The sequence below is a fragment of the Callorhinus ursinus genome, unplaced genomic scaffold (assembly GCF_003265705.2).
Source record: "Callorhinus ursinus isolate GAN/ISIS: 27379988/994484 unplaced genomic scaffold, GSC_fseal_2.0 scaffold14, whole genome shotgun sequence".
NCBI lineage: Eukaryota > Metazoa > Chordata > Mammalia > Carnivora > Otariidae > Callorhinus > Callorhinus ursinus.
The window spans coordinates 32,186,808-32,197,243 of record NW_027397076.1 but is presented as its reverse complement, the minus strand read 5'-3'; the positions used below and the strand labels follow the sequence as shown (position 1 = coordinate 32,197,243).

General features: G+C 35.2%; 1 long non-coding RNA gene across 1 annotated transcript in view; it reads left to right on the top strand.

The window, feature by feature from the left end:
• LOC141374166 (uncharacterized) overlaps positions 1–10,276 on the top strand; it is a 35,786-nt gene extending 25,510 nt beyond the window's left edge. Inside the window, exon 4 of the long non-coding RNA XR_012380818.1 lies at positions 10,234–10,276. This is a non-coding gene — a long non-coding RNA (uncharacterized lncRNA). The remainder of the gene's footprint in view (positions 1–10,233) is intronic.
• The last annotated feature ends 160 nt before the right edge of the window (positions 10,277–10,436 follow it).

The following is a 10,436-nucleotide window of genomic DNA, read 5'->3' as shown; positions in this document are numbered from 1 at the left end:
AGGAAGGAAGGAAGGAAGATAGATCTTGTTAACCTGCCAGTGGAAAAAAGAGACACTACTTTCAAAGGAGTAAAAACAACACTGGTAAATGATTTGTCAAATTAATGATGAAAGCTAGAAGACAGAGAGATCACATTGTTAAAGAAAGAAAATACCTGCTACACTTGAATTCTACGTTCAGTGGTAACCTGCAAAAGTGAAGACAAGCCTTCTGTTTCTGACTAGGATGCAGGGAGTTGCAAGAAACCATCCATCATTCTCTAAACAAACTAGCCAGAAAAACTACAGCATCACAGTTCTCTTGAATATATTAGAAAGCTGAGGATAACAAGAAATCCATATGAACTAAGATGCAGACTGTGCAAACTCTTTTTAGGAGTAAGAAATCATGACTGCTTGCATTCTTGGTGAAGCAGCAGGAAGAGGAAAAATTTACCATAAGACGGGGTAAGGAAAAAACAGTCAGGACTTCATCATTTATTGATGGAGTGAGGCCTCATTAATGTATTGAAATTCCAAGGACTTCTAGCCACAGAGTAAGACTACATTAATTGCCATTTCTTACCCTCCTGCCTTCACTGAATACTGGGGAATAATATACTGAAGGTGGGGTGAAGGAGCAAGGCAGGAAAATAGACAGAAAAATCACTCTAAGGAATTCTGGACAGTTACCAAATGCGAGGCAGCTGGTAGCATGGTAGTAATGCTGAGACATGAGAATCAAAGCTATTGTTTTTGTCTGTAGAATTTTCTCTGTAAAAGATGAGGTTTTATTTTTATATTGTTTATGAATTTTATTGATAAAAATAACCATTAAAAATGATTTCTAAGCACTTTCATGGACTTGAAAGTGCACTGTATCCTTGTATGAAGGCTAACACATGGTAGGCCATTCTATCTTCCACTTGAACTTGGTATACAACCAAAGCTATTCTTTCACTGTTCTGGGTTTTAGGTAGATTTAAATTTCATTAGATTAGATTGTTTTGGTTTTTTAATTGAGCCTTCTTTTTTCATTTTGAAAACTGCAATCGTAATTTGTACAGAATGTTAAGAAAAGGCTTTGTTTATGTTGAGAGCATGTTAATACATCTATTTCTTTTCATTCTATTCACTTGTCAAATCTCGACTATTGAAATTTTTTTTAATTGGTATGATTCTTCATAAAGAATTCTTCCCATTTAGATTGAAGTGAAGAGTTTATAATAATCCTTAAGATCCCTTTGCAGTCTCTTATTCATTCATTTATCCATTTGAATCAACAGGGATTTGTTTGAATGTGTGCTATTGTATAAGCCTTTGTTCTAGAATGAGGAGCCCTGCTGGGTACATTGCCCTCTTAGGTAGGTGGAAAAAATAGACTTAATTTCCAAAGATTCAAAAGATGTTAGAATGATGAGCTAAAACTTTCCATAGAGACAATAAGAAGCTTTATACTTTTATTTGGTTATTGGATCATCATCTACTTCGTCATTCTCACATCTTTTTAAGGTGAAAGCAAACTATGAATATGCTGAAAAGTTATGTTGAACATATACAGCTGTATGAATGTCATCTAATCATCAGAATATCTACCCATGAGATAGATAATATTACCTCCATTTTCTGGTTGAGTAAACTTAAGCTCATGGTTAAATAACTAGCTCAGTCTCACAGAGAAATCCTAGTTTCTCTGACAGCAGAGCCCACAGCTTTTCCGTTACAGTATGCCCTTGCCTTTCCTACTCTAAAGTGACTAATTTTACCTGAGACTGCTGGGTTATTTTTAGTCAAATTAAGTGAGCTTGCCTACTTAGCGGCATGTAATGCATGGGTCACAAATAAAGAAAAAATTATAGTTAATATGGACTGTGCCTTGCCAGTCTCAAAGACTTAATACATGCATTTGCATTTGAATATTGCCCGAAGTAAACATATACCTTATTCTAACACTGGTGTACATAATAATGATAGAGCTACAAGTGAGTTGTCAGAGGTCTCTTGGATTGGTAGGGAATTAATTCATTTTACATTCTGAAATAACAGACACTCATTTCCCTTAATAATGACACTTGAGAATTCATTAAAGTAACAAGTCCATATTGATTGACAGTGTTGATTACTGAACACAGCTGTCTCTGTGTGACCCTTTCATTTGTTCTCTTGCTTTGTTCTCATATCTTTGCCTCAGTGGAACTCTATTTCAATATGTCTGTCATTTGAAGATGAAAAAGAAAAGTTTTACACCACATACTTTTTCTCCTTAAGAAGAAAAGTTTAGGGTGGAAACACTGTCAATATTGCCGATATTTAATTTTTATTTCTTTTGTTTCTCTTGGATTCTGGGTTTGGTATTCAGACCAAATCGGAGTTCAGTGAATGAACTGGCTGTAGCACAGTTGGTCCCCAAATGTCAGCAGGGATGTGTTGGGGGATGCATGTTTCTAACTGCACCACTGATTTAGCCATGGTAACTGGTATTTCAAGAGTTGGGAAAGAATAGATCAATTTGACTACAGCTCTAATAGACACAAACTCAGTTCTTTAAAAATTGGCATAAGGCTCATTAATTTTAACTTAAAAAAACCTTCTCTTCACCTCAAGAAAAGCTTCCAGTTTCTGTCATAACTTGAATCCCGTCAGATTTGTGATCTTAGGTTTCTTACCTTGGAAAATTCATTCAAGAACATCTTTCCCACCAGTATCTTTGTTTCATCATTAATGAATAACATCAAATCTTACTATGTGTTGGGACATCTATTTGAAAATCTCATCTTTTAAAGCCAAAGGTGGAATATTTTTGCACATCCCAGTTCTCTGGAGGTTCTGTCTATGTCTACAGTATGCTGACTAGGTAACGTTTTGCCAGGCAAACCTAATTTCCTTCCTACCAAAGTAACTCTAAATGTTTGTATTATTCCTTTCACATTTTTGTATCAAGTCAGTCCAGAGAAAGGGAATAAGACGATCAGGTCACGGCTCAATTTTATGCCTTATAGCAAAAATGTTTTATTATAATTTCTATACTATTGAAACAACTGTCATAATATAACTGCATTTAGAATAGCATAATGGTTATAATTCATACTGCCTGGGTTCTTTTTTTTTCTTTAAGATTTTATTTATTTATTTGAGAGAGTAAGAGAGAGAGAGCTCACACGAGACGGCAGAGTGTCAGAGGGAGAAGACTCCCCACTGTGGGGGGAGCCTGACGAGGGCCTCCATCCTGGGCCTCCGGGATCTTGACCTGAGCTGAAGGCATACACTTAACCGACTGAGCCACCCAGGCGCCCCCATACTGCTTGGGTTCTAATCATAGTTTTGCCACTTATAGCTGTGTGACCTTGAGCAAGTTAATGAATCCTTCTGTGTCTCACTTGCCTCATGTGTAATACAGATATTAATTGTATCTATCTCTGTTGTGAGGATGAAATGTGCTAATACATATATAGAGGCACAGGGCTTAGAAGATTCCTGGGCACATATTTAGAGTTCAATAAATGTTAGCCATTTTATTGCTATTGCTGCTGCTCTTGTCATTATTTGGGCCCTTAGTAGCCATGTGTCATGGGTTCATAAGAGGAATTCCTTAAACTGTGTAGAAAATCACTTGGATCATCTAGAATAACACTGACCACCCCCCCGGGTAGAGATGGGACAGATCATTATGGCAAAATTTCCTTTCTTCTCTACTTATGAATTTTCAAGTGCTAATGTAATTCTTATCTTTTCCCTGCATTTTCCTCTTAAATGTGCACAAGGAGATACTAAAGTCATGCATGTGTGTGAGATTTTAGTCTGTGTATTTAAGCAATTTCAAGTATACTTGAGAAAAATTTCAAAATCATTTTCTGGCAAATTTTGTTATCCTTGGCTCAACCAGGACTTGAGGATCCTGAAGAAAGATGATTTTTATTAGCGATAAAGAGTATATTTTCTCCTTGATACGTTGGGATAAAGAAAAAATATGTTTGGTACTAATGTCTATAATTCTCAGAATTTTCTGGATTCAAATTATCATATTTAATCTTCCCAAAAAGGCTTAGATGGCATTTAAATAGCTTCCTTAGGGGTTGGATGGGCTGTAATGCCAAAAACAAAACAAAACAAAAAGTAATATGGCTCGTTGGGGGAGAAGTGAGGCCAATTGGTGGACATTTTAATATTATCTATCTAGCAATAAAATAGACTATGTGACAATATAATCTAAATCTTGGAACTTTTCAAACATTTTTTAGGGGTGTTCAGAGAAAAGTAAAGGACTATACAAGTTCTAAGTTTCCCTTCCCTTTTCATATTCAAACATCCCTATTGCACCAAATATTTAGAAAGCTACTGAAACATATTTTGTTTTCCCTCCCACCAAATGATTTTGTGACATCCTTTGAGATAACCTGAGATAATCTTGGTGTTTCTTAACCATTGTTGACAATCACTGGGTGGTGATGATTCAGCTAAGGAAGGAAATTAAGAAGCTTATTTTTAGAATCCTCAAATATCAAGAAAAATATCTCCTTTTGTTCTAGGGACCAAGTTTGAGAATTGGGGAAAAATACTAGCTAGTTTTGAAATTATTTCAAAAAATGCCCCCAATATGTCCCAGGCACACTTTTTTTGTCTTGCTGTTTCCACCTCCCAAAGAGATATCTTCTTGGCTCAGTTTCATCACCACATAGTAGTAAGAAGAAATATCAAAAAACTCATGAAACAAGACAAAGAGAAAAAGAGGTAGTTAACTTTATAGCATGTAGAAGTTTCATAAGTTTTTGGTTTTTTTATCTGTAAGTGCTCATTTTAATAGGGATTCCTTCACTTTGGGAATTGTTAGATTAAATGGTGCTTTAGTTTATGATTCCCAGCAGTATACCCTGAAATGAAGATTTGAGGGAAAGTGGCTTATTTGAAAGGTGTAAGAAACCCTGAGGAATGTGATAAGTCAGACAAGGAAGGGAAGGCAGAATAAAGACAGTATTATCAAGAAGGCAACCATTATGGGTGACTGGAGCTTAGATCTGCAGACACCTTTAGGAAATGGTATGAAATAGAGATCTCAGAGTTATTCCATGAGCGGCAAGTGGGCTGGAATCTTTAGCTCCCATTAGTCATTGATCAATGGTTGCCTCTTGGGGAATGGGAGAAAATATTAGTTCCTTGTTATTCTTAGCCTGCCAGAGTTTTGCCACAACGGTTTTCTTCCCCTCATGAGAAAGCCTGCTGACAAAGATTTCAGATACTGGTAGTTGCAAGTTGGACAGTAGGCATTAAAGTGATATAGGCAGGGTAACAACTGCATTTTTTACGAATGGCCTCCTCTGTGTTTTTTTAAATAAAAGCTATTCTATTTCTAGCTGTTCTTCCTATATGCTTGCATATCACACTTTGATTCTTATTATCTCATTATAATTGGTTATTTATTTGTATACTTCATATTGTTCACCAGTGAAACTCCAGTGCACTGCCTACTAGTTGCTCAGTAAATATTTATTTTTTGGAAAAAATAAAAGAATGTCTTCAGAATCAAGAATGATATTTTATAATGTTCCATTATTGATTCTTCCTACTTACCTCATGCTAGTCTAGACCATTTGTATGCTTTTAACTTAGAGGTATGATTATTCTAATATTTTAAACACACTGTGTAGTCACCTGTATTTAGAAGCATTTTTTCAGTCACTCTGTTTTCCTACCCTATTAGCATTTAATTAAAGGTTTTAGCAAAGGAAATAAAATGCTGTGCACATGTTTTGAAATACCCAGATTTAGAGGATAAATTCATTAAACCCCAAAAGTGAGGTAGTGTAATTACACAAATAAATGCACATTTCCACGTAAATGCACTTTACAGGGATGCTTTGAAATTTAAGAACTTGGCAACACAGAGAAAAGGGAATCAGTTGTCCTTGAGATTTTAAATGAACAAAAAGTATCCCTCAATTTGAGAGTGATCTAGGAATATACTTTCAGTAGAAGTGCTGGCCAGTAGAGCTGTGGATGAGTTTACATGGAGGAGTAAGAGACTCTTCCATGAACTTTTTGCTTTTTGCTGCCAGGACTTACATTTTTACAAATATTTTAATATTTTAAAATTGATTGAAGCTTGAATAATATCTTTTCAATAGTTTTATTTCTTCAGTTCTTATTCTTAAACTTTTTGTTCTCTACTGGTGCAATGGCTTATATTCTTTTTTTTAAAATTTTTTATTGTTATGTTAATCACCATATATTACATCATTTGTTTTGGTGTAGTGTTCCATGATTCATTGTTTGTTCATAACACCCAGTGCTTCATGCAGAATGTGCCCTCTTTAATACCCATCACCAGGCTAACCCATCCCCCTACCCTCCTCCCCTCTAGAACCCTCAGTTTGTTTTTCAGAGTCCATCATCTCTCCTGGTTCGTCTCCCCCTCTGACTTACTCCCCTTCATTATTCCTCTCCTGCTATCTTCTTCTTTTTCTTTTTTCTTAAAATATGTTGCGTTATTTGTTTCAGAAGTACAGATCTGTGATTCAACAGTCTTGCACAATTCACAGCGCTCACCGTAGCACATACCCTCCCCAATGGCTTATATTCTAAAACATATAACCTGTGGTTATATCAACTCACAGCTGTCATCCAAAAATGTAGTGCTGAACTTTAAGTAAAAGCATATTCTGGGGCACCTGGATGGCTCAGTAGGTTAAGCATCTGCCTTTGGCTCAGGTCATGATCCCAGAGTCCTAGAATTGAACCCCACATCGGGGCTCCCTACTGAGCAGGGACCCTGCTTCTCGCTCTCCCCCTCCTAAGCCCCTCCCCCTGCTGGTGTTCTCTCTTCCTCACTCTCTCTCTCAAATAAATAAATCTTAAAAAAAAAAAGTAAAAGCATATTCTAAGATATCCAAAAGTATTCATTTATACTTATAGCAAATACATTTAAAACCTTAGACAAGTTGGATGTTCATGTGTGTATCTGTGTCTGTCTATCTATCTATCTATCATCAATGCAGAAGATGAAGAAGTTTTTGAGGAGAATCACCTTACTCCTGGAGAAGCAGGGTTGAATCCTTTACTGCTTCCTCTTCTCCCATGTCCTGTAAGCGTAAGGCATGCCTCTAACTTACAATACCTGAAATTTTCAACCCTGCAAGTTGATAAAAGAGCTTCTAAATTGAGGTGACATATGAAAAAGGAAGCTATTAGAAAATGATCCCTTCAAATGATTTCCAGAAACTAGTTACTAGTCATTTCAAACTTTAATTTAGTAAGCAAGGAGGTAGCAAACAGGGAATAATAATGGCCAACACTTGCTGTCATTTCTACTTAATAGGTGCTATTGTAAGCATTTTACATAAATTTTCTCATTAAATCAGAGCAACAACCCAAGAACAGACCTCATTCACATTTTAAGAAGGTAATATTTAGAAACTTAAATAACTTGCCCAAGGTCACATACCTAAGTGTCTAGCCAGGACTCCAACTCAGGAGGTCAGACTCCAAAAATCATACTGTTAGTAAAATTTTGTGTATAATTTAAAGAGGAGGAATATAGGAGATATCTTAAAATAAATTATAAAGATCTCAGGCTTCACATGTCCCAAAAGTGTAATTAAGGACTCTAGTAAAACTGACTGAAACATACACCTTAGGGACATTGAGAAGTCATGACTAAGTCATAAGGACTTACATGAAGGTTCTAAGTTTGTGAGTGAAAATCTTGAAGACTTTGAGAGATTAGGGTGACATTGTTTATATAATATTAATCCCCTTGGTAACTTCTTACTAATTGGACAAATAGAAGAGAATGGAAAAGACTAGACTAGCATGTGCTCAACTTCCTAAGAAATAAGTACTATTAGCATGTATGTGTAATACAGAGCTTTTGGCAGTTTAGCTCATCTGCTCATAATTTAGTCTATAATTATTGGTAAGCAAGTGAAAGAGGATGATGTAAAAAAGTGGGAGAAGCCCATAAAAACACCACCACTTGCAGAGTTCTCCTAAAGTTTGTCATTAAGCAATACTGAGTGAAAGAATTTTATTGGACTTCAGAAAAGTACTTTTTAAGGCAATGAGTTAATTTCTGATGATCAGGAGATCCTAGATCCCTTCATACAGTGAGAGATAGCTATAAAGTCATGACTGAAGATGTAAAGAGGAAGTGAGGAGTCTCAGGCATACCTCAGATAAGCATTTAACCTTCAAAGCATCACAACAATGAGTTTTATTCCAAGTCACACTTATTAGGCAAAACAAACTTGGGCCCTCAGACTATAAATCAAAAGATGAACCCCATGTGCTAGAGAAGACCAAAAATTCCCAGGTAAAAAGTTATCTACAGCAGTAGTTTTCAATGAGGGGTATCTATTTTGCCACTGGGAGACATTTGGAAGTACCTGGGGACATTTTTGGATGTTAAAACTGAAGGAGATGCTATAGGAATCTATTACAGAGTGGCCATAGATGCTTCGAACATCCTACAGTGCACAGGACAGCCCCTAACAATAAAAATGAGCTGGCCCAAAATGCCAATAGGTCAAAGTTGATAAACTGACCTATTAATAAAGACTTATTTGGAACAATTTCATCCATGAAGGCTTACAGTCAGGAAGCAAAAATCTATTGAGAAGTGACAGCATCTACTGGGATGGTGAAGGCTTATGCCTCTGTATTTTTAATGACTGTACAAAGATAATTATTGAGAATTGAGAAGGGAGTTTTGATTATTGGGAATCCTGGATAGGTTAATTGAACACTGGCTTTTTTATGGGCTTGAGTACCAAAAATAATAAAAGTTCTGAATTTTGTATCAATCAGCTTAGGCAAATAAAAGATAAACTGTAAGTATATAGATATACCATGTAAATTATTCAAAATCATACTGTAAAACAATGTTTATGTAGTTCTCTCAAAAAAGCATTTTCAGTACTAATGATGTATAAGGTAAAATAGAGTAGAACAGAGATATTCTTTTTAAATATTATTTAATCTTTTATTGCAAAACATGGAGAGAAATATCAAAAATCCCAATGAATTGCATTGCTGCAAGGTGTTCTTGCTTCTAGCTCACAAAACTACCATAGGATGTAACAATAATGGCTTTCCACATAGGCCTGAAAAAAAATAATCACATGATTTCTCCAAAATTAATAAAAGTGCCTCTAACTTTTTTCATAAGAAAAATAATTTCACTATTTATTTGGAGAATGCACTTAACACCAGATTTTTAACTGAGTGATAATCACAGCAAAGCTTCTAATTCTGATTTATACAGTTGATTTCCTAGTCAAATGACAAATGTCTTGTTTTTCCCTGAGACTTATATATGTCAAGAAGCATTATTAAGCATATTTTAGTAAATGTGCAACAGCTAGTACTGTTTGTAGTAGAATGCATTTGAAGGTAGAAAGGTTCTATCTAGATTAGGCATTCTGAATATTGGGTCTGAGAATGGAGTTTTGGGATCTTTAAAACCTCTAAAATTGAATGCCAAATTCTGCGTTTGAGTGTACTTTTTTCCCTAGGTGGAAACAGTTTATAGTTTTTATAGGATTGTGACAGGGTCCATGGGCCAGATACTGAACACTATTACCCTGGAGGAAGGTTAGAAAGGGCTTAGATCAGTCATAAAATCTGGTTCTCTCTTTTCTATCTGGAAATATAAAATTTAAAATGTCATATTCCCTATTGGAACAGAGAATAAGAAAAGTGAAAATTTCTTGTCACTGTAGGCTCATAAGGAATATCCATCTTTCAAAAAACTCATTTTCATAATACTCAGGATTCTCTTTTAAATCCAAATCAACAAAATACTACAATCTTAAAATACCTCTACCTACTGCTTCCAAAGATCTGAGAATACACACACACACACACACACACCCACATACACACACACCCTGAATTTAATGAGTCCAATTTTAAAATGAAAATACTGTAGAACAACCTATTTAGGTACAAATTGTGGCATCTAAACACTGCAGCTATAATCACTTACCATTAACCTGTTGTTAGTCCCTATCTCTGCAGCAAATTCATAAAAAGTTAATAAAAATATATTGATGTTATAATTCTCTATTGATTTTTATTTAAGAATGTTCAATTTATTTCCTTTAAGGCATTCCCAGAGCAATCTGTTTGGATTTCTATTATGTTAACCATGTCATTCTGTATTTCATTATAATTAATTGCAAACATGTCTCTTTATTCTATATGAAGTTACCTCCCTGAAATCAGGTATGTTTTCTTATTCATGTTTTTTTTTCTCCTTTATAGAGTACCTTTCAAAATGAAAGAGCTTCAAAAATGATAGAATTTGCGTCTTCTAATAGCACTTCAGATTTTGTCAAGTAGTTCTTGAAAAACAACATAAAACAAAAAGAAATCACTTTGTCAGATAGCAAAAAGGATCTACTCTGTTAAAGGTGCAAATCTGTAATCCAGATGGAGGGATAAATGTGATCTTCCAATATCTTGAA